The 23,395-nt window shown below is 45.3% G+C and overlaps 1 protein-coding gene and 1 long non-coding RNA gene across 6 annotated transcripts in view; one reads left to right on the forward strand and one right to left on the reverse strand.

Moving 5' to 3' along the window:
* The window catches only part of KIRREL3 (kirre like nephrin family adhesion molecule 3), a 547,594-nt gene that overhangs the window by 58,283 nt on the left and 465,916 nt on the right, over window positions 1-23,395 (forward strand). The window lies entirely within an intron of this gene.
* On the reverse strand, window positions 13,203-15,372 carry LOC140594676 (uncharacterized). The gene is made up of 2 exons (XR_011995769.1): window positions 14,981-15,372; window positions 13,203-14,139 (listed from the first exon to the last, which is right to left on the reverse strand). It is a non-coding gene; the product is annotated as an uncharacterized lncRNA (long non-coding RNA).

Below are 23,395 nucleotides of genomic sequence, written 5' to 3' on the forward strand. Positions count from 1 at the left end.
TGAATTCTGGTGCTTTGTTCTGTTCACTTTCACACATTCATTCTCTTTCAGTTTGGCGTATTGCAGGATTTTCGTTTTTAGGTAACAAGTTGATGGCTGGTGGTGATGTCAGTGCACAACAGAAATAAAACACCTAAAATTGGGAAATAACCAAGGGGACAGCTCATGTCCATTGAGCAGCTATTGTTGGCATGAGATAGAGACCTGGTATGCCTGCTGTCTCCCCAGGGACACATCACCTGAGATGGGAGCAGCCCCCTTGGGGCTGTGAGAGATGGAGATACTTGGGTCTGGTCCTGGGGTCCTTGTTCATCCAGGCTTGTACCTGAATACTCAAGGAAGACCAAGGCCACAGAACAGGGAAGTGCCCAGAGATGGGCCTCCTCTCTTGTCCACCTGAGTGCACACAGCCCAGGCTCTGGGCTGGAGCGATGTAAACACCAGTTTATGTAGCACGCGGGCCTGGCTGCCTAAGGATCACCATGGAGAGTAATTTAAAGGCAGATTCCTAAGCCCTACTCCCAGACCGTCTGATTCAGTAAGTCTAGGTTACTATTCATCTCTATTTTTTAAATTGCCTCCCAGGTGATTGTGATTATCAGCCAGAGTTTTAGCCACTACTGAAGGCTCTGATGCCATCGGGCAGGAACACAGCAGCAGGCAGAAAGATCAGCTAACAAGGATGGCCAGCTAAATGAAAAAAGGTGGCAGAGGGTTTTGGGGGAGGTTTCTTGGTTTTGTTTTTTGCTCTAACCTCTGAGCTCCTGCCAACAATGATGCTGAGCATGGTTCTGATGTTGAGGAACCAGAGAAAATGGACTTACGAGTAAGGTCCATGATCTTAATGCAGATGAAATTTTCAATAATTACAACTTCTTGTCAAACATGAAGGCTCAATTGAAAGGAAATCATGGACAGTGTCTGAATCGTCTCGATCAATTCGCCTATGTGTGTGTTATCCCCGGTCGTCAACAGATAAAGCACCCATCATGCGAGGTAATTATCTGGATAAGTGAGGCAGCTAATAATAGCATAATAGCAAAGACCAATTCGGCAGTAACCCAGCCATGAGTGAATTCCATGGGACAACTCAGGCTGTAGCTGGAGGAGACGAGGGCAGAGCACAGTCCAAATAGCTCCATGACAATCATGGCCTCATTTGGTGCCATCAGCCATAATAAAGGGCTAAGTCACTGCCTATGGGAGCAAAGAGGTAGAGACAAGGGTGAATTAGAAGAATTGTGAGACCATCCCTCAGGTCTCCGCCTGACAATGTCTGTAAGGAAGGCATTATGAGCCATGTGACCAGAAGAATATGGCAAACTCAATATTAAGAACATGGCCTTAGCACGTAGAATGAATGTCTGGCTCCTCTTGGTGAAGTAGAGGAGCATGAACATGCACATGCACGCATGCACACGCACACGTGCGCACGTGCACACACACACACTCTGTGGAAACGGGGAAAAGTTACTTCTCTCTGCTGTAAATTTAAATGAAGTCCGGAGTAGTGAAGGCCATTTGTAAGGTCTGCTGAGCTAATGGATTCATAATGACTTTTAAAGCTTCACTCGGGTAAGAAATACTGTTCATTTTTTAATTGCATATAATTATACTTTTTCATAATCTAGGGCAGCATAGCAAAAGTAAATCTACTGGCTTAATTATAAATCTTTTTATTATCTGGAACCCTGCTGAAATAAAAGGAAAGAAACAACTATTGTTTTATATATATATATATATATATATATATATATATATATATATATATCAAGTAAAAAGAATTTTTAAAAAAATACCCTTAATGTTAAATGAGTTACAATGCTTTTGACAGGAGAACACTGGTTTGTTTCAACATTTGATACTCCTTTGGGGGAAGGCTGTTTGTAGAAGTGCCAGGGCATTCTGACCTGCCTGTGGTCCAAACTGCTTCTTGTCCTAAGGGAGTGGGCATTTGCTGGTCTGTTCAATAAGCTAAAAGAGTCCCTTTTTATCTCTAGAGGCAGACTCTGGGAAAAGCTTCAAGCTTGAAGGGGCAGGAGGGGGGGGCAGTGCAGTGCTCTGGGAAGAGGTGAAAAGTTTGAGTAGCTGAAGCTCCCAGGAGCACGATCAGTTTACTCTTCCCGCTGGGTTTCCCCCTCATCATCTTCCAAGGCCCTCATAGGAGCCTCGTAGGACCCTGTGGCTCACTCACAGTGACCCTGGGGGAAAAGATGCACCTCTGAAGGACACAGGATGAGAACTTGGCCAGGAACATTTACTGTCCTCATGGAGTTAAGATGTGCCGCACTCTTCGTTTCTGGTGCAGTGGAAATGAGGAATCGATCCCATATAGGAAAAGAGCACCATCTGGGAAGAGAGAGCAAGTTTGGGCCTACTCACCTGTGTCTGAGGGAGGGAGAGGAGGCTCACAAAAAACACAGGGAGGTTCCCCAAGTTCAGCTCTCTGCTATGTCCTCCCACAGACAGGTCGGAGGACCTGTGTCCAGGAGACAGCCATCCGGGTGGGCGCTCGAGCTCCCCGGCGGCACCACCTAAGCCCTTTGCTGAATAGTCCTGAGGACTTGGCTTCTCCTTGACCCAGAACTCCATGATCCCTTGAAAAGGCATCAATCCTTGGGTGCCCCTTGTTTAAGGGACTCGGTTATTCAGCCGTTGTTGGGGAGGCAGGGAACCCACAAAGAAAAACTAATGAAGCTCTTAAAGGCTGAGGAACCCATCTGGGCCGTGATAGAGACGGATGGTGGGGCAGCCCATCTCAGAAGGGGGACCTGACTTTCTGAACGGAGCCAGCAGGCAGCAGTTAACATGTCTAAATCCCTCTGAACTACTTTAGACAAGCCTGCCCCGATTCCAGCCCCCACGCACAGACCCCCGTGGCCCCTCAAGAGCCCTGCAGGCTACCCTTCCCGGCCTCAGAATGACAAGCACCACTGGGGATGTGCGGCATGTGTCTGGTGCTGCACAAGAACTGCTTCTCTCTCGGAAGCCTGTGCCCCGGCAGCCCCCCCGGGCTGCTCTTGGCCCCCCAACACGTAGATTCCTTTCTCCTCCTGCTAAATGAAAAAGAGTGCCAGGGCATTGTGTGTGCTCTTCGCTCCAGGCTCCACACTGCTGTCCTCAGGCCTGAGCTGCCAAAAAAGGGGCGTTTTCACTTGAACCCCTCTCTGGAGAAAGAAGCAGAATGTCACCTCTCCTGAGGAGAACTCCCTTGACACCCTCTGATGCCTGCAATTGCTGTGGGTTTCCTGGAAGAGGTGAACTTTAGGGTACAGAAGTGGTCACGCACAGTGAAAGGACCATGGACAAGCATGTCCAGAAAGTTTAGGTTATCGTGTAAAGTAGGACCTTGGCCACACCCATGCAAGCACAATGAGTTTTGCTAGCCAACCTGAACCCCACTAGGAATCGCCCGGCCCCATTTCCTGGCATATCAGGCTTTTAATCACTGCTCACTTAATCCTGGGGAGCGTGCTTTTATTCCTCTAGGCTCATACCCTACAAGACACATGCCAGTTGCACTCATTTGGGCAATTTTCTGGGCCTTCCCAACCTCGGTGTGCCCACCCATAAAATGGGTGTCATCATACCTAATTTGCAGAGTTATAGGAATTAGAGAAAAGTCAGGTACCTAATGAAGTCTGAGGCCTGGCACCTACTCAGCACTCCACGGGTGGTTCCTGTTGTCGTTCCCGGTGGTTACCACGTTACTAGATTCAGAAAGCCAGGTAGACACACTTCCTGGCAGTCTGACCTCGGATGAGTGGCATAGTTTTCCAGAGCCTCAGATGGAGCGTCTGCGAAGTGCTCCTTATGATTTCTGTCTTACCAGGTAGCGAGAGGTTTGGCAACAACAAACCAGACCCACGCGCAATGATTGAAACAAGCAGTGAGACTCATTCATCTCACTTAACAAGTCTTGTGGGGAGATGCTGCAACAGTGGGTTTAGCAGCTTCACCGTGTCAGGACGAGCATCTTCGGGACTCACTGGGGCTCTTAGGTCCTTTCTTATGGGCTCCTCCCTCCATGGCCCCAATATGATTTGCTGTCCTGAAAAGGTCCCATCCTTGTTCCAGGCACAGGGAAGGGGGGAAGAGGAAGGGACAGAGGACCTGCCTCTTGTGTCAGAAGAGCCACCGCTTTCCCCAGAGCCCACCCAGCAAATAGATGCTCACATCTCATTGCCTGCAACAGGAGGCGGGTCGGGCCAGTCCACCAACAGCGTTTGCCGCACTGCCACTGATGGGGCTGCTGGGAGAACAGATGGGCTCGTGTATGTTCAAGCATTTTGTAAGAGCTTTATACACTAAGTTATTATCCTTACTCTGGCTCTTGTACAGAGGAGAGGCCAGTCAACTGGTAAGTGATAACTATATTGGTCAGGCCTTTTAACCCCCACTGAGATAAATGGAAGGCATTCGGAAGGCAATGGTTGTTTTAGTACTAGCCCATAGGTCATATCCTCTTTCTGACCAAGCTGGGGGTTATCCTGTCTCACTCTGCTGGTGAGATGATGTTTGAATTGGGCTTGGTGACTTCAATTGTCTCTGCTTGACATAAGTAGGAGGCTCTGTCCTAGACAAATAGAGCGACTTTCTGGTACCAGCAGGAGGTATTCCTGAAAGGCTCGTTCGCCAGTAATGGGGTGATGTTAAATTAATCATAGGTAGTCTCCTTAATGTGTGCCCTCCCATTCACGTACCCTCCTGACATCCTTAATAAGCATCTGCTATTTTTAACAGCTTTATTGAGGCATAATTTACATACCATAAAATTCACTATGTGTACAATTGAATGATTTTTAGTAAATTTACACAGTTGTGCAACCATTCCTACAATCCAGTTTTAGAATAATTTAGCCTCCCCTGAAAGGTGTCCCCTGCCAATTTGCAGACAATCCCCACGACCCCAGCCACTCCCACCCTGCTCTAGGTCAACTACCAAGCTACTTTCCATCTCTGGATTTCCCTTCACTGGACATTTCACGTCAATGGATGGAGTACAACTATGTACTCTTCTGTGTCTGGCTTCTTTCACTCAGCGTGTTGTTGAAGTTCATCCACGAAGTTGTAGCATGCGTCAGCAGTTAGTCCCCTTTTGTTGCCAAATAACATTTCATTGTAGGGATAAACAGTGATAAACATTTCAGTTCCTTCCATTTTTTTTCTAATTATGACTATGAGGCTGTGAACGTTCACGTATATGACATTTTGTGGACACACATTTTCATTTCTCTTGAGTAGATATCTAGGAGATGAGTTGCTGCATCATATGATAACTTTATGTGTAACATTTTAAGAAACTATCAAGCTGTTTTCCACGTTTTACCAGATTTCTGCATTTGTTACCATCGATGAACCTTCCTGGACACACTATTACCTAACATCCATAGTTTATGTTGTAGGGTTCACTCTTGGTGTTGTACACTCTATTTATGAGTTTTGAGAAACGTATAATGACATGGATCCACCATTAGGGAATTATACAGAATAGTTTTGCTGCTCCAAAAATCCTCTATGTTCTACCTATTTATCTTTCCTTCTTTTCAACCCCTGGAAACCACTAATCTTTTTACTGTCTCCAACAGTTTTGCCTCTCCCAGAATGTCATGTGGTTATTCATAAAATATGGAGCATTTTCAGATTGGCTTCTTTCACTTAGCAATGTGCACTTAAGTTTCCTCCATATCTTTCCATGGCTTTTTCAGCTCATATCTCTTGATCCCTGAATAATATTCCATTTTATGGATGTACATTTATTTATCCATTTATCCATTCCTACTGGAGGACATCTTGGTTGCTTCCAAGTATCGCCAGTGATGAAGACAGTTGCTACGATAAAATAATCTAGGTGCAGGTTTTTGTGTGGACATAAGTTTTCAATTCCTTTAGGTAAATATGAGTATGCTTATTGGATCATAAGTGTATGGTTAGTTTTATAAGAAACTGCCAAACAATCTTCCAAAATGGTTGTGCCATCTTGTATTTCCATGAGCAATGAAAGAGAGTTCTTGTGTCTCCACATCCTCCCCAACACTTGCTATTGTTAGGGTTTTGGACTTTGACCATTTGAACAGCTGTATAGCAGCATCTCTTTGTTGTTTTAATTTATAATTCCTTAATGACATATGATATGGAACATCTGTTTATAAGTGTATTCACCATGTGTGTATCTTCTTAGGCGAAGTATCTCTTCAGGTGTTTTGCTTATTTTTTAACCAGGTGTTGACTTTCTTATTGCTGATTTTCAAAAGTTCTTACTGTATTTTGGATAACAGTCCTCTATCAAATATGTCTCTTGCTATATGTTCTTTCAGTCTGTGACTTGTCTTCTCATTCTCTTTTTGCCCATTTTTAAATTGGGTTGTTTGCTTTCTTATTACTTTTTAAAAGAGTTATTTCTATGTTCTGGATACATATTATTTATCAAGTATATGATTTTCAAGATGTCCTCCCATTGTGTGGCGTATCTTTTCATTTTTGTAATGATATCTTTTCAAGTGCAGATATTTTTAATTTTGATGGAATCCAGTTCTTTAATGTATTCCGTTATGGATCATGTTTTTGCTGTTTATCAAGAAAGTCTGCCTCACCCAAGGTCACAATCATTTTCTACCATGTTTTCTTTTAAAAGTTTTATAGTTTTAGCTATAACACTTAGGTCTGTATCAATTTTGAGTAAATTTGTGTGGTGTGAGGCAGAGGTCTAAACTCATACTTTTGCATGTGACTATCCAACTATTCTAACACCATTTGCTGAAAAAAAAAAAAAAAAACTATGCTCCCATTGAATTGCCTTGACATCTCTTTAAAATGTCAGCTGGCTGTAAATGTATGGGTTTACTTCTGGACTTTGAATTCTGTTCCATTGATTTAAATGTCTGTCCTTATGTAGGAACCACACTGTGTGGGCTACCATAATATGTTTCAAAATCAGGAAATGTACATTCCATAGTACTCCAACTTTGTTCTTTTTCAAAATTGTTTTGACTCTTGTGGGTTTCTTGCATTTCTGTATAAATCTTGAGGTTGAGAGGTCATATTTCTGAAAAACAAACAAACAACCCTGCTGAAATTTTAATAGGGATTGTGTTTCTAATTAGAGTGATTTGGGAACAATTGTCACTTAATATTTTTGAATCTTCCTATCCATGAACATGGAATGTCTCTCCACTTATCTAGAACTTCTTAAATTTCTCTCAATGATGTTTTCTGGTTGGCACTGTATGATTTTTTCACTTCTTTTGTTAGATGTATTCCTAAGTGCTTTATTGTTTTTTATACTATTAAAAAGATTTTCTTAATTTTTGGATTTGGATTACTGCCAGTATGTAAAAAGAAAATTAATTCCTGTGTCTTGATCTTGCGTCCTGTGAGCTCAATGAAATCATTTATCCTAGCAATTTTTTTTGTAGACTCTTAGGATTTCTCACTGTAGAATGAGCTACAAGTAAAAAGTTATCCTTCCTTCTTTCTTCCAGTCTGGTTGCCAAGTATCTGCTATTCAATTTGGAATTTCATAAAACATTCAAAGAAAGTGTAGAGGAGGTCTCCAGGGAAGACCAGGTGAGGACTAGGGTGGGCGACAGGGCCTGCAAATTGGAACTGAGTGGCAAAAGATACAGGGAGTTTCTCATTAGGCTGCAATGAGTTTAGAATCCCTACTCATTTCCCAAGGAGCTAGCATGAAGGAACTGCCACACACAAGGCATGCCTGGGTTTGACGATAGGGACTTCGATGAAAAGACAGAAGACACGTTGTTGTCGAGGCCCTTTCAGCAAAATAAAACTACTCTAGGATTTTTTACTTTGTTCCACGAAGAAATGATTCATTCTTCTCCCCCATTAATCTGAATCTCCTTCTCTGCTAAGCAAGGGCTGGCTGGTACCCCATCACTTCCAAATAGAGATGGAGAAATAGTGACACAAAGGTGGCCAAAGAACAGTAGAGAAGACCTTGTGTATGTGAGTCTATCTGCCACCACAACAGTAATTCCAAACTCAGAACAGCCATGCTTCCTCCTCTCCAGTGGAGTGCCTTTTAAATAATCTCTCATTATTTAACATGCAATGGCTATTACTGCTATGTGAGCTGTTATCTATTTATGTTGACTATTAATAAATTATTAGACCATATTGTGTGGGTTTTAATAACTCCATAGGAAGAGAAGCGTGGCCAGGAGGTGAAATCTCAGGCAATTACAAATTCATAGGTTGAGTTAATTTTTTTCTAACACACAGAAGCTGTTCACTTACAAGTAAATTAAATACAGAAGCCTGTTGCCCTTACTTAGAATTCTGGTCATGCAAGGAGAAGAAACTCACAGCAGATGCACAGTTCCTGGTGGGGAGAACCTGCGGGGAGTAGGCCAGAGCAGGGACTGCCCAAGGCAAGCCCTGATGCTTGTTAGGTTGCATGCATTGAGCCTTGCCCTTCTGTGTGGTCCGAAAACCTCCATCAGGACATGAATGTTGATGGTCGTGGTCATATATGTGTGAGACCAGGCAGGGCTTTTAAAATGTATTCTTCTAAATCAGCCTTGAAATAGGACCCCCAAATTGGCCTGCTTGACTGCTTCCTAGATGAGACCCAGGACCCCACTCACACACATGTCCGTGCTTATTCTAGACAAACCATGGAGAGGCCATTTGAAAATCAGGATTAGAGTGTCAGCCAGGGAGATTCTTGATGAACTCTGCTCTGAGAGGTCAGACAGAGGCAGAGAAAGCACCATGCTTCAGCCGCAAAATGGAAATGGACTCAAATCATTTTCTTGTCAGCCAGGATTTTAAAATCAATACCCAGCCTCCTTGATACATTCTTATTCTTTTTCTTCTTTTCTTGCTGTCTGCTGAGGGTGATGATAGATTTCCTTTTCCAAGTAGCTGTGGAAATAAAATCCTTCTCCTCTCCTTGGGACAAGTGTGCTGTGTCCACACCCATGGAGGTGAGAGCAAACCTACTTTCACAGCTCTCCAGGTGGTGGCACGCCTTGGCTGGGCACACCACTTGTCATCATCTTTCCCCCTTGCTGGGAGGGGCTGACTCTACTTTGCCTCCCTCGTTGCTTCCATCTGGAAACCGGTGACCATATTTCCTAAGATATCATGAGGAAGAATTAATACAGGAACATGGCTGTTTCCATTCCACACTCGAGTTATTTTGACAAGTGGTTCTACTCAAAGATCTTCACTCTTATCCTTTTCTGCTAGAAAACAGATTTGGCAATAACATGGGTTCATTCTCTAGGATAGCCATCCTAGGGTGTCTATGCAGGGGTATGTTTGAAAGAAACCTATTAGAAGGTTGTCCTCGGCCTGGATCCCACAGGGACATGGGCTCCTGGAAAATAGGGAGGTTCTTTTTTGTAACCCCTTTCCTGTTCACAGAACAAAGTGAAAGTTGCAAAGTGATTGACAGGAAGGGAGGGAGGAAGGGAAGATGGGTAAGACATTCTAGTCTGTCCATTCATTCACTCAGTCTTGATTGCAGGACACACCATGTGCCAGGCACTGATAGATAGGTGCTGGACAATACAGTAGCACCCAAGACATGGCCCCTTCTCTCAAGAAGCTTATTGAAGAGCTGGGGAGGCAGACAACAGAAGCAAGCAGACAAACATAGGTCGTACACCTCAGCTCTGTGCTGGGATAGCCATGGAGGGCTGCGGGTGCTCAAAGGGAGGGCATTCAGCCCCTCAAAGGTTTCTGACATCTACACTCGTCATGTGTGAGGGTAGGAGATGAGTGTGTACAGAAGCCTGGAGAAAAATGATTGGCATACCCTGGCAATTTCGAGTTGTGCAGTGTGGCTGGGAAAGAGCATGGAGAAGAGAGTGACAGGTCATGAGGCCAGTGTGATACGCAGTCTGTAGATCATGAAGAGCCTGGTTAAGATGTGAAGGATTTGGAACACGGTTCTGAGAGTAAGGGCCATGGGGGCTCATAACAAGGGGAGTGGTGACATGGCCAGATAACTGTGCAGTAGGACCTCCAACTGCGTTGGGTGTGGGTGCGTGGGGTGGAGAGAAGAGAGGTGGGAGGCTAGTGTGAAGGAGGAGAGTGGCCTGGACTGGGTGGTGGCCTGGGAATGAAGAGAATCCAGGGACCCAGCCCTCATCCTCAGAGAGATCCTGGGCATGGGGTCCAGACAGTCAAGGTGGGGAAGAACAGAAAACTTAAACCAAGCAACTAGATGTGTCTGACAGAGACAACTTTTATACTTGGAGGAACTTTGAGGGAGGAAGGGGAGACCCCTGCCACGGGGCTCTGGGGAGCTCAGGAAAGTCAAGAGAGGCTCACCCCAAATGCTGGAGTAGAACAAGTAGGTCATGGGCACCCAGCATGGACTTGGAGACAGTTGGGAGTGGCCCAATTCCAAGGCACCGAGCACAGGGCTCAACAGGCAAGTGTAGGATCCAGATACTACAAAGACTGGAGGGAAAGAAGGCTTCGGAGAGCACAATGGGTTTCATTCATGAACTTACCAGGTTGCTCCTGTTACCACAGTAACATGTCAAGGGTTTTGCAGATCTAGGAGAATAAAAAAAAAAAAAAAATCCCTGAGTTACAGTACTCAAAGCAAATTAGGTCACTGTTACGAGTTATTAATTTTAATGTATTAAGAAAAGGGTACGGGGGGAGTCAAGTGTGTGTTTTTTTCAGACACAGCAAATGGGAAACAGCCAAAAGTACAACAATAATTATGCTGCAAGCAAGTGAAGTGTTCCATAAAATGTAAGGAATGAAGAAATTGTACACCCCTCCTCCCACCTCCCCCAAGCGTGGCTCGGAGTCGGTGCGGGAGGTGAGCCACTCTCCTACAGCCTTCCCCTCCCAATGCAGTGACAACGAGCACGAGCACTCATTTCCCTTCTTTGTGTGATGTCGCCAGGCGTTACTCAAGCCCAGCAGAAATGCAGGCTGGAAAGCAAGTGCACAGGGGCATTCTTCTTGGCTGAGTCATGTTGAGTGGGATGGCTCTCAGGCAAATGTGCTGTCTGATGAGGGAAACTGGAAGCCGTGCATAGACTCTCCAGGAACTTGGGTGCCCACGGGGATTTGGGGTGAGCTAGGGTTTTTGGCTGACTTGCTCCCCTGATGAAGCTCTGCTCTGGGCCTCCCAGCTGCAAAACTGGGTCGTGCACTGCACCAGCTTGAAGAGGCGGCCTTGTGTGGTTTGGTCCCGTCTTATTGACTTCCTTTTTCTGCTGTTGTCTCAATGGACTCTTTTCTACCTGATTGGTTTTGCTTTTCAGTTTTGGAGACAAGTCAGAAACTCCTCCTTCCAGATGGTGTCGTGTGTGGAATCAACATCTTTTATTCTAGACACGGAAGGTCTTCCTCCCACCCCGGCCCTGCACCCTGCTTCCTGAGCGTGTCCTCATCACCCATGTGCCCACATCTCTCCCCCCTCGCTCCCCATATGGGTGCCCTTCAGGTCCTTGGGTGCATGTTAGGCTTGGGAGGAGAATCTAGGCCTCCGCGCTGCATCATCACTCCTGACCTCGTGGGGACTGAACACTCTGTCCTACTTCAAAGACTCTTCTCCTCTGCCTATAAGGAAATTTCCTCTCATGTGCCTTTTGTCGTCTCCCAGGCCACACTGTGCTTCCTCCCCACCCTTGGACTCCTGCTCCCTGTCCAAGCTCTTCAAAGCCCCAAAAGGGATCTGCAATCTGGACTCAATGCCTCCCAACCCCCAACCTCCCAACCCCCATCCCCTTCTCTGTTTGCTCCTGCTTCCTTCCTTCCTGTATTCATTCACTCTCTTTACCAGACAGAGATTTTCTTGTGACTCCCAAGCCCCTGATTGGGCCTTAACCTTTGACCTAAAATCAGAAGAACCAATGAGGTGCCACCATCCACTACAAAACCACTTGTTTTGAGACTAAACTTAGCTTCCCCTCTCCTCAATGGCCTTTCCTCCTCATTTTATCCTCCCCCAGCAAACAAATAAAACAAAGCAATATAAAAAAAAACAATGACTTCTCTTTTATTTCTTACCATCATTCAAAAACAGCCTCTCCCACCCCATTGCTCAAGTGGCAGGCTTTGAGTTTAGCTGCGATTTCACTGCTCTGTGGGCACATGGATAATGTTTCTGAAGTGGCCCACCACCCTCCCTGGTCCCCTCCTGCCACTGTCAGGTCTGGGTTCCTGTCCTCACCCTCTCTCAGCCCATTTATAGCCTCTCTCTCAGACAGAGTCAGTCTGCAGGGCCTCCCATCCCTGAGCCATTCTCAGCACTAATTTCAGAGTTTTTTTTCCAAAACCTGGACCTGACTGGGGCATTCCCTGCCTTTGGGCCTGGAGTAGCTTCCCGTTGTCTAAAGATGAGGTAGGAGGCATTGCCAGGCCCAGGGAAATCTGGCTTCCACCCGTCCACCTCCCCATTCTCATTTCTGGCCACTCGTCCCCACTGCATGATCTAGTCACACACCTGCTCTTCCCTAAATGCCCTGTGCGTGTGCATATGTCTGAGCCCTTGATCCCCATCCTCCCTCTGATGGAATCCATCCTGTCTCGAGGATGAGTACGTAGAGAACTAGCAAACTCTTACTCATCCTCAAGACTGCATGAAGCCCCTATGAAGACTGAGTCTCCCTTCTCCAGACTCTTGCAAAATACCTGCACTATAGCACTTACCACAATACTTCGTGTGGGTGTACATTTCTGGCTCCCCCATTAGATGGTGAACCCCTTGAGAAGCACTGCCTTTGAACCCTCACCCCAAATGGGAACACTTAATTCTTAGTTATTCTTTATTCATGTCTTATTCTTTTCCTCAACTAAGATCTCCGCTTATAATGGAAAAGTTGTGAGATTTTATCATAACCTACTTAAGACTGTTGATCCCAAAGGTGGCAAGACCAAAATGGAATGAGAGACAGAAGGATTGGAAGTATGGCTTGGGTGGTCTCCTTCTGGATGACAGTCTCTCTCTAAGGTCACATGTTCTAAGAATGGATACTCTGAGATTCTGAGAACATGTGAGAGCTCCAGATGGGTGACAAAGCCAGTTCCCGTGCTTGGCTCTTATGTGACTCTTGGTGGAGGTTCAGGGTCTGGCGGGTGAGGGAGTGAGGGGGAGAAAGCACTTGAAATCCTGGCTTCTCTCCTACTCTGTTCTTAAGTGGCTGTAGTGAAAGGCATGTCCACATTTTTCTGTAGAGTCACCCAAGGAGAGGGTGGTCAAAGGAGAACTTTCATTTTTCATTTATTAAAATAATGCATTGTTTTTATGACAAAGGCAGCAAGAAAAACGTAAGTCTGGGAGAAACTCACAGAAGTTGGACGGATCTCACGTCTGGCATTGCTGAATGGGAACAAATAGAGAATGGTGTATGCAATTGGACAGTACATAGAAATATATCCGTGTGTACACACGCAATCAGAAATCCACCCAATATTTATTGAGTAACCACATGATGAACCAGGAATGCAGTGTGTGCGCACACGTGTGTACATGTGTGCCCATGTGTGTGCGCACGCCCGCATGTGCTCTTCCTTTCATTGATTTGTATGACCCCATCTCATCTGTCTGGCACATTCTGGACACTGGGCACGGGGGAGCAGATTTTTATTTTTTCAGAAGCTAATTCACCTTCTGAGTGGAAAGCTCCATTTTAATTGATCTTATCTCTCAAGATCCAAGTAACCTATAATCTCAGTTCAGTTGTCAATATTTTGCCCGCATCATTCGTCGGCCTTTAACATGCAGATCTGGCAGGCAGAAAGTCGCTGTCACGGCTCCCAATGAAAAGCAGGAGCGGCTCAGGGTAATAATCTGCTTTTGATTCTTTTTCCCCTTCCTTTTCCTACATCCTCTCTCAAATCCACTAAAACGGAGGGGGGGGGGGATCTATAGCGATTAGAAAAACTTCTGACTGAGACATCGTTCTCCTTCCTCTTTCATTTTTTTCTTCCTGCCCTCGTTAGTATTCAGGAGCCTCCCAAACATCAGAGGTTTCCACGATGCTGGGCTGTGCTCGGCATCCCAACCAGAGCAGGAAAAGACATTCTCACTGGACATTTCGCAGTTCCTTCCAGGCCGGTGCCAGGTGCCTTCCAGCACACTCCTAGGTGAGGTTCTGGCAGCAGGTCACTGGGGTAGTGATGACAATGGTCCAGGGCCTTCTGTGGAGGCAAAGAGGGCATGTAGGGTTAGGAAGTCGGTGGGGGGTGGGGGGCAGTCCCTGACTGTACACGCTACTCGGAGAGGGTCTTTCAACAGCCCCTCAGAGCCATGGCTCAGTCTGGGCAGATCCTGAAAGGTGAGCCTTCAAGGTTTGGGGTGGCTTCACGGAGAACCACACAATCACCTATGACAGGGAAAAAAAAAAACTTGGATTAACAGAGGAGGCTCTCTAATGATACCGGGTATGTGCTAGGAATGCTTAATGTTAACACGCATCCTCAGAAGCCACGAGCTAGACATTCTTCTCCCCATCTTCCAGAAGAGGAAACCGAATTGCTTGGCTGCAGTGGCACAGCTAGCACGTGGCTGATCCAGATTTCAAACCCAGCTGCACCAGGCACCTGGCCTTTGTTACGGGTGGGGCAGCGGGGGCCTCCACTGTTCTACTAAGCAGTATCTCCTCCGCTGCTGGGGCGGTGGACTGGGGCCTGTGATGTGTGCCGGGAAGTTTCAGGTAGGAGAAGGGGAGGGTCGTGCAGGGCTGGATGCCAGGGAAGAGAGCCAGAGCATCTCAGCACCACGACTGCCCGGCACAGGACAGGTTACACTTCTGGAAGTGCATGTCCCAGCTCCAGGCGTGTCTGTTTCTGTCAGCCTCCGCCTGGCAGAGAGCCCTGTTCTCTGATTGCCGTGGATACAGCAAGGAGGGGAAGTGCTGGAAACACACAGCGGCGGAAGGGGGAGGAGAGGACAGAGTCTGCCCTCATGGGACCTTGGCCAGGCAGCAGTGGAAGACATGGGAGGGAGGAGGGGGAGCTGAGAGGACTGTAATGCTCTTACCTTAGCCAAGTCCCTGGTGGAGGAGACTCTGGGAGGTTGGCCATCCTGAGCACTGTGGAGAATGAAGCTGGGAGACTGGCGGTCATTGACGCCGGAGGACTTAATGCCAGGGAGGAGAAGGCAGACCGGGCAAGCTCCCAGCCACTGGCACCTGCTCTCCAGCTCAGCCCTTATGCTGAGCTCAGTCCAGCCCGATGGCCTCTTGCGTTTAATCCATAAGTCCCCCTGATGCCTCAGGTGGCCTCTGTGACTTCTTACCTGCATCATGGGGTAGCCCCTGAGTTTTTCTGCTCCCCACTCCATCCCTTTTTCATTCTCAGGCTCCCATCACTGACTTGCATGCTGGAGAAAAGCAGATGCTTGCTGCTGCCCGGCAGACACGTCATGAGCGTGTGGCCTCCACTCACCTCTCAGGACATGTGCACATGCGCCGCAGATCCCGCAGCATTGACAGCTTTGGGAAAGGGCAGGAGAACCTCCCAGTTATCAGTGGGTTGTAATGGTGTGTGGCAGGGGGAGAGATGGCAAAAGTACCTTTGCAAGGGCCCACGTGATCCTATAAACCCTCACACTTTTCCTTGTGGAAGGAGGGAGCTCGGTAAAGCTGCACAGCTCTTTCTAGGACAGTGCCTTTCAAGACTGTGTGCACCCCCTTTTGCTTCCCCCTAGAGCATAACCCCTAGGGATTTCCTGTTATTCTTTTGCTGTCTCCTATGCCACACCAAACACACACATGCACACAGAGCCATAGCCTCCATGAATGTCCTTGCTGTTGCGAAGTGAAACCTGCTAACAACACTTGCATTCTCAACATCCAGAGAAGCAGACCAGGAGGGGTGGAGAAATGAGGTGAGCCTGTCAGTGGTACAGGGATGAGCACACAGCCGGTATCTAGTCAGTCACCAGAGTTGAACAATGGCAGGCGTGAGGGGGAGCATAAGGGCAGTCACATTTGCTTGGGGATTTTAGTGAAGCATAGCTTCTGTTTTTTTCTTTAACCCTTCTTCAAATCCTCAGATGACCCTGCCTTTAAATAAATGCTGCTCTGGGCCAGTTTCTGCAAGAGAGTAAACTGAAGCTGAAGAGTAGTCTGTGGGTCGGGCTTGTGAAGCCAAATATGTTCCTTATGGCAGAGGAGTAAATACAATAATGACATAACATTAATGGGCATTGGACTTCCTGTGTTTCTGGAAATTCTCTTATTTTTAGATCCAGATCATTTTTTCACTGAACAAATATTTTTGGAGCACTTGATAAGCATCTGGCACTCTTTTGGGTGCTAGGGGAAAACTCTCTGAAGGATATAAGCTGGAGAGTTAGAAGACCTAATTTGTGTTTTGAAAGGTCATTCTCTCTACCCTGAGGAGAATGGATGAGCCAGAAGAGGAAACTAAGGCAGGAAATCATTTCGGTGGATTCATCCCAGTGAGAGATGATGGTGGTCTGAGCTAGGAAAGTGGGGAAAGAATAGAGGGGTAGAGTCAAGAGGTGTCTAATCCACCAGCCACCAAACTATTTGATGACTATCTACTATCTATAAGGCACTGTGACAAATGCTTGGAACAGAGAGGGAGCAGTATTTATGAGTACAATAAGAAGAACGTAGTGATTGATTGGCCATAGGGAAAGGAAGGCATAGACACTGGGTGGACAGAAGAGCCACCCACGGTGATTGTGATCATGTGAGGAGGAAAATGTTTGGAGCAAAGCTCTGAGTTTCGTTTTGGACACATTGAACTGGATTTGCTTATGGGACCTTTACTAGAGGTGTCCAGGAAAAAAATTGGCTTTGTGGGGCTAGAGCTCAAGAAAGAAACCTGCTCTGGGCTTATAGAAAGAAATTCAGCAGAATTCTCAGTGAATGCAAACATTTAAGAAAGGGGTTAAAAAAAATAGGGGTCTGCAAGGCGGACTGGGAAGAAACATCCACAAAGTAAGAGGAAAGCCAGGAGAGCGTGCTGTCGCAGAAGCCAAGGCAAGAATGTTTCAGTGAAAGAGAAATAACTCTAGTGATACTGAGACAACTGGTGGCCATTGGAATTCAGGGCAATGAGGTCATTAAACCTCAGGAAAAGATGTATAGGAGGAAGGGTGGATATGGACTCCAGAACATTGTGAGTTGAAGAAGGAGTGGTGGTAAGAAATGGGTGTAATAAATACATGCAACTCTTTCAAGACATCCAGTAGTAAATAGAGATGAGAAAATAGGGAAGTGACTGCAGAGGAGTACAGTGTGAAGGGACAGTTGTCGCTGCCCTGTTCCTTGGATGGGAGAGATTTTTCACATATATTAATCCTATGGAGAAGAAGGAGAGAGAATAAAATTGACAGGACAAGTTCCCTAGAAGTTGGAGGAAAGAGAATCCACAGCCTGGATGGAAGGATCAGCTTTATATAGACAGTGGTACACTTTTTTCATATAGTGGGAGGGAATGTGGGAAGGTTGAGTACAGGTAAAGTCAAGATGATGGGTTTGGATACAAGACGTTGAGAAAGTACCTATCTGTTGATGTCTGCTTCCCCTGGGAAGTGAGGAGAGGCCCAAAGTTTAAGAAGAGTGTAGAAGGTTTGATTGAGCCTTTGTGGGCAGCGACAGATCTGACCACAGAAGCACAGAGATGTTGAAGACAGTGTTGCAGGGGCCAGTGGAGGTTGCAGATCGTACATACAAAGGGGCCAATCTGAGTGTTGGGGTGATTATGTCCAGTTCCCCTCAGCTTTCCAGACTTAGGCACAGAGAAGGGAAATCATCAAGTGACCTGGAGTTGGGATTTTTCTAGGAAGGTAAGATTAAGGACAAGCCACTAGTGCAGTGGGCGAAGTGATGGACCAAGGGATCTGAGCTGGATTGGGAAGAAAGTGAATGCACAGAGCCCTGCAGGGAAGGTAAAAAGTAAGGAGGCCACAGAAGGAAGTGGTGACAAGAACATATCTGTCTTAAAACTTATTCTGAGAGGGGCACCTGGGTAGCTCAGTTGGTTAAGCGGGCTAAGCATCCAACTCTTGACTTCAACTCATGTCATGATCTTGGGGTCCTGGGATCAGGCCCTGCATTAGGCTCCCTGCACAGCGGGGTGTCTGCTTGTCTCCCTCTTCCTCTGATCTCCCCCTTCCCCTTCTCATTCTCTCTTTCAAAAAATAAATAAATAAATCTTAAAAAAAAAAAAACTTATTCTGGGAAATAGCCAAGTGAGATCAGGAAAATAGGAAAGTGTGAACAGGAAATAAAATGTCTGCATTTATCCTTCCAGAAAAAAAGGCCAAGGCACTGCCCCACAAGAAAAAAAAATGAATCCCAATAGTATATCTTCACATGATAACTTCTCTAATGGGAATCCCAAATCCAGATAGCAAATGGATTAAATTCCACAGTGAAGTGAAGAGGATCTTTTCATTTAGAGAGATTTAACTGCATTTTTTGTTTATCAATGCAATGATTCCATAACATTATAATGCTGTGCTTTTATCTTTGTCCAATCAATAGGCTTCTTGGGATCTATAGAGACATGTTATAGTGATTTAAAAAAAAAAAAAAAGACATTTTATGGATAGAGCCAGCAGTGGGAGATCATATAAGATTGTGGAAAGCCAGTTAAACATGGTAGTTACGAGCAGGAATTTGGGGGTCAAATTCCTAACCTGGCCACTTATTGTCATTTTGGCTTCAGGGAAATGATTCAACCTTTTAGAACTTCCCTCTATACAATAGGGAGAAAGAGTGCTTTATGGGATTGATACGAAGATTAAATGATATAATTATCATGAAAATAAATAAGAGAATTTTAAACACATTCAGCATCATGCCAGGTATGTAGTAATTGTTCAATAAATGACAGTCAGTGATAGTGGTAGTTTTGTCACTGCTTAAGGCAGAAGGAAGGGTAAGTTAGAGTCCAGCTGTCAATATCATGCCTGCGTTTACTGTCGCCAACTAAGCCAGGCCACACGTCCTCTACAATGCCACTCCTGCCTGCTCCAACAGCTCCTGCCTGCCCTTTCTGGAACCCTTACATTCCCCAGCAACCAATCCGAAAGTCACGTATTCCTGTTTAGTCCATATCGGGCCAACTGTTTCTCTTCCAGACCACAGCCAACTGTGTGAGTTCAAAGAGCTTCTGCACAACTGGCTTCGCAAAACTGAAGCCTGTGCTCGGCATGACAGGTTGAACAACCAACTAGCCCCATCTCAGCTCTGTTATCTGCTCCAGCCAGAGAAGCGGGCCTGCTGCTGTGTTGAGACCTTGGGTGGTGGCTCTACATCAAGGATCTGGGTATCAATTTTTCTAATTGTTATTCCACACCATGGCCAGAGCTGCCAAGGTTTAAAGTAGCTTCCATCCTCCAGATCCATAAACTTGCCCTTGGCTTATTGAGCCAACCATACTAGTTTAACAGAAGTGATTTTAATTACTCAACTGGAACTACAGAAAGGAGGAAGTGAGGAGAATATGTGGCTGTGATCAGTGTTTAACCAAAGGGCCTGGAGTTTCCCATCTTGAGAGTGAAGGCATTAATGATGGCTATACCACCCGCAGTGTTAGGTCCCACCCACCATGTGTGAGCATCTTCACCGAGGCATTGGGACTTATGGAAACTTCACAAAGCTCTTGTATCTCGATTCTGTAAGTTACACCACGTTATTTATTATTTGGAAGATGTGAAAACCTTAGTGCTTGCTATAAAACCATATTTCCTTTGGTCTGTAACAATATACCTCTTCCCCCCGGCTGGTGTCCTAGGAATGTCTTCCAGTTCTAATTCCCACTCTCTATATTGAAAGTAGACCAGGAAGGGCTGGCACATGCTTGCTACAAAGTAATCGGTAGTGCCTGCCTGGCGTTAATGTAGAAAAGGATGCTGATAAGGAACTCTATACTCAATTAGTAATGTCTGCCCTGGGCACAGGAATGAGAAAGGAGCAATCTTTAGCTTAGGTTATAAACTCCTTGGTGGCAGGGAATAGTTCATCTTAGTTCTCTGTGGAAATGTGCCTAACATATGTCATGAGTTACTGATGATGATGGTGAAGAACATGTATGCAGAAGTACAGTAATTTCACTAGTTAGCTAAAATCTGGTGATTTTAGCTCCAAACCATAAGCTTGTTCAACATCTTATAAGAGAATAAGCAAGTCCATTTACAAAGACGTCACTCCTTACACTAAAACTACTTCAACAGCCTAAGCACTGTCATAAATATTAGACACCAAATTGTCAACATAAATGAAGGGGGAAGTTTTGTGGTGTAGCAAATTCTTCTCTTCTACTATTAAATCATGTTTATTTGCTTACTTGCAATTCACTGGATGTCCCCAGCTTCCAGTGATGTTTTGGAGGCTCAGCTGGACACATGTAGGAGAGAGAGCAGCATTATGAGCAAATGAATGACAAACATTCCTTTTGCTTCTGTACCATCCATCTCACTCAAGTTGTGTGTCCTTCAACAGCTGGGCAGTGGGTCTCTGTCTCTCCTCTGAGAGGCATGTATATCATTGTACACTAACCTCATATTTCTGAGAGTGCACAAGATCAGTTTCCCAGACAGCCATGCCAGAGATCCGTGTGGAGTCTTATGGAAGCCTGGCTTGAGGAGATGGGTCACACAATCTAAATTCTTCCCTGGCCCCATAAGCTGCGTAATCCCACACCAAATGAGATAGATGGTTCAGCCATTACCAGAGGCACAGCCCAGCTGGAAGGAGGAATAGATATCCCACTGCTTCTGTCTTCCCATTCTCCAGAAACTTCACCCTGAGTCTGAAGACAATGCCTAAGCTTAGGAAATTAGGGGAGGGCACAAAGTGAATATCTGTTGCAACCAGAAATCATGGAAACCACCAAAAATCTCATCGTGGGAGCTGGATTTTTCCAGATCATCATTTTTTTATCACCACAAAACTTCCATCTGTGTGGTGATCCATCGTCCCTGTGAGAGCAGCTGCTAGCGCAGCCCTGTCTGCTGTCTTCCATCATGGCCTGTAGCAGAAGCATCAGACGTCAGGAGAACCTGGCACTTCCAGTCAGGCATAATCATTTGTCTAAACCTTCATCATCCTTTTCACAGGTGTAAAACTGAAAAGGTTGGATCAGGTGGCCACTAACATCCTTTCCAGTTCCAGAATGTCCATTCAAGACCTAAATATGTATTTGGAAAAGTCTTAGCTAACATTCATTCTAAGTTGGAATCCCCCATTCTGTGATCTACATTAGTAACTTTGTTTTACTTTTTAATGAAGAAGAAAACGCCTCCGGCAATTAAATTTCACAACCCATTTTTCCATACTGGTCAGTTGAGTGTGATAACTTAGTCATAGTCTCAGAAAAGGTTCAGAAATGTCTGTCTCTCTCACGGGCCTTTGTTTTGCTCTTGAGAGGATATGACCTTGATGAGTCATTTTTCTATAGGATGCTCCCAGGACCTGCAGGATCAACATCACCTGGGAACTTACTAGAAATTCAGATTCTGGTGCCTCCCCCAAGACCTGTGAATTGACATTCTGGGAGCACTCAGCAGCCCTTGCTTTCATAAATCTTCCAGGTGATTTAAGGCATGCCAAACCTTCAGAAACAGTGACTTATTTGAAAAAAAAAAAAATAGCATATGTTGAGAATCAGGTGACCTGTTTTCCCATGGACAGCCACAGGATCTTAAGTTACGATACCTGGCCCTCAATTGCTTTGTAAGTAAACTAAGGGTGACTTTGCCTTTGTTACCCACTCAGAGTATCAGCAGACTACAACTTGTCGGTAGGTGTGGAAGTGCAGTGAAAGGTTGAATATATTTTACATATGATTAGACTTTCATTCGTCCGTTCATTTAACAAAATATCATTCATCATCTATCTGTGCCAGACACTGTTCTAGGTGTGAAGGACGCTCCATGAAGAAAATGGATGAGCTCCTTGTTGTCATGGGGCCTACATTCTAGAATGGATCCTTTGTGAAACATTCTGATATCTGCAAACAGTTATATGATCCATTTTGAGATTAGGTTCAGAGCTCTCAAGGGAATGAGAAAACATGAAATGCACTCACCTAAGAAGAGTAAGATCAGATTATGTTAGGCATAACAAGGAACGAGTTGGCTACAATATGACTTAAGCAATATCATCCGGGATGGAACACGGGGAGTGATTTAACACTAGTCAAGCTGGGCCTTGCCTTGATGACGCAGGAGACTTGGATGGATGGTACTCTAGGTTCCATCTAGTTTGTGATACCGCCATTTTACCCTCTCCATGCGAGTCAACAATGCTGGCTTGTCTTGCACAAAACTGTATATTACAAAGTGTAGAACAAAGTGTATAGATAATTCCTGAGTTCTTTTCCAGAATCATAATTGGCCAGATCTCTACCATCTGAGCTATGAGTCCAATGAGAATAGACAAATGTTCATCCGATGGATGGACCCCAAAACAAACTTTTAGAATTAGGGTTTTAATCCTTGGCTACTATCATTGACAAGCAGCTTTTTTTCTTCTTCTTCTTAAATCCAGAGCTAAAATTCAATTTCCTAAATTTTCTGAAAAGAAATGAAAAATATGCTTGGGGGAAAAAAAGCGGCTCAGGAGAGTTTTTGGACTTCAAAACCCTCAAAAATCTTTTAATGATTTAACTGTAAAGGAATCAGAAACATACTGATGAAACCTCCCTTGATATCCACATGGTGCTTACAGATTCTGGAGGGAAGATTCCAGCAATGAAATCTGCTGTTTTTTATCAAACCCAAACCATTTGAGATGCCTGGTGAACTCCAATATGATGTAATCTTATCTTTTTCATAACAATCACTTCTCCCCAAAGGCAGAAGGGGAAGGAAAGGCCTAATTAAGGAACGTTGGTTTTTAAGGTCAGAGTCTTCGGGGGGTGTCAAGTTATCACATGCTGAGTTGCTTGTGATGTTTACACTGACCCGCAGATGTGCCGTGAATCTACAAAATTAAAATGTTAATTGTCTAATCTTGTGCTACTTTTCAACATACATTTGGCAAGACTTGTTGCATGTTAAGTTGGAAAACAGTAAATTTCCAAGCTGTCATAATATTGAGGTCTCATGTGTATTGCTTGCTCTGCATAATTAATTGTAAAGTGATAATTTGTACACTAAGATATTTCCATTCAAACATGAAAGTGAAATCTCAGCATCTTCGCCTCCAGCAGGCAGAAGAAAAAGTGGGGTGGCATGGGGTTCCCCCTGGCTTTTGCAACACCCTTCCTCTCACTGAGGGCGGCTGATGAGGTGAGCGGGGAATCTGCAGGTGCTCAGGCCTTGGCACCTGTTGTCAACCCCACCACTTTCTAAGGCTCACACATTTTTTAACCTTGTCCAGCTAGTGTGCTCACCTCTGGTCTCCTCTCTGAATTCTGGAGCCCCCCTGATCTGTGTGTGAGATGTCCCCAAATTCCGTACTCTATA

The sequence above is a fragment of the Vulpes vulpes genome, chromosome 12, assembly GCF_048418805.1.
Source record: "Vulpes vulpes isolate BD-2025 chromosome 12, VulVul3, whole genome shotgun sequence".
NCBI classification, from domain to species: Eukaryota; Metazoa; Chordata; class Mammalia; order Carnivora; family Canidae; genus Vulpes; species Vulpes vulpes.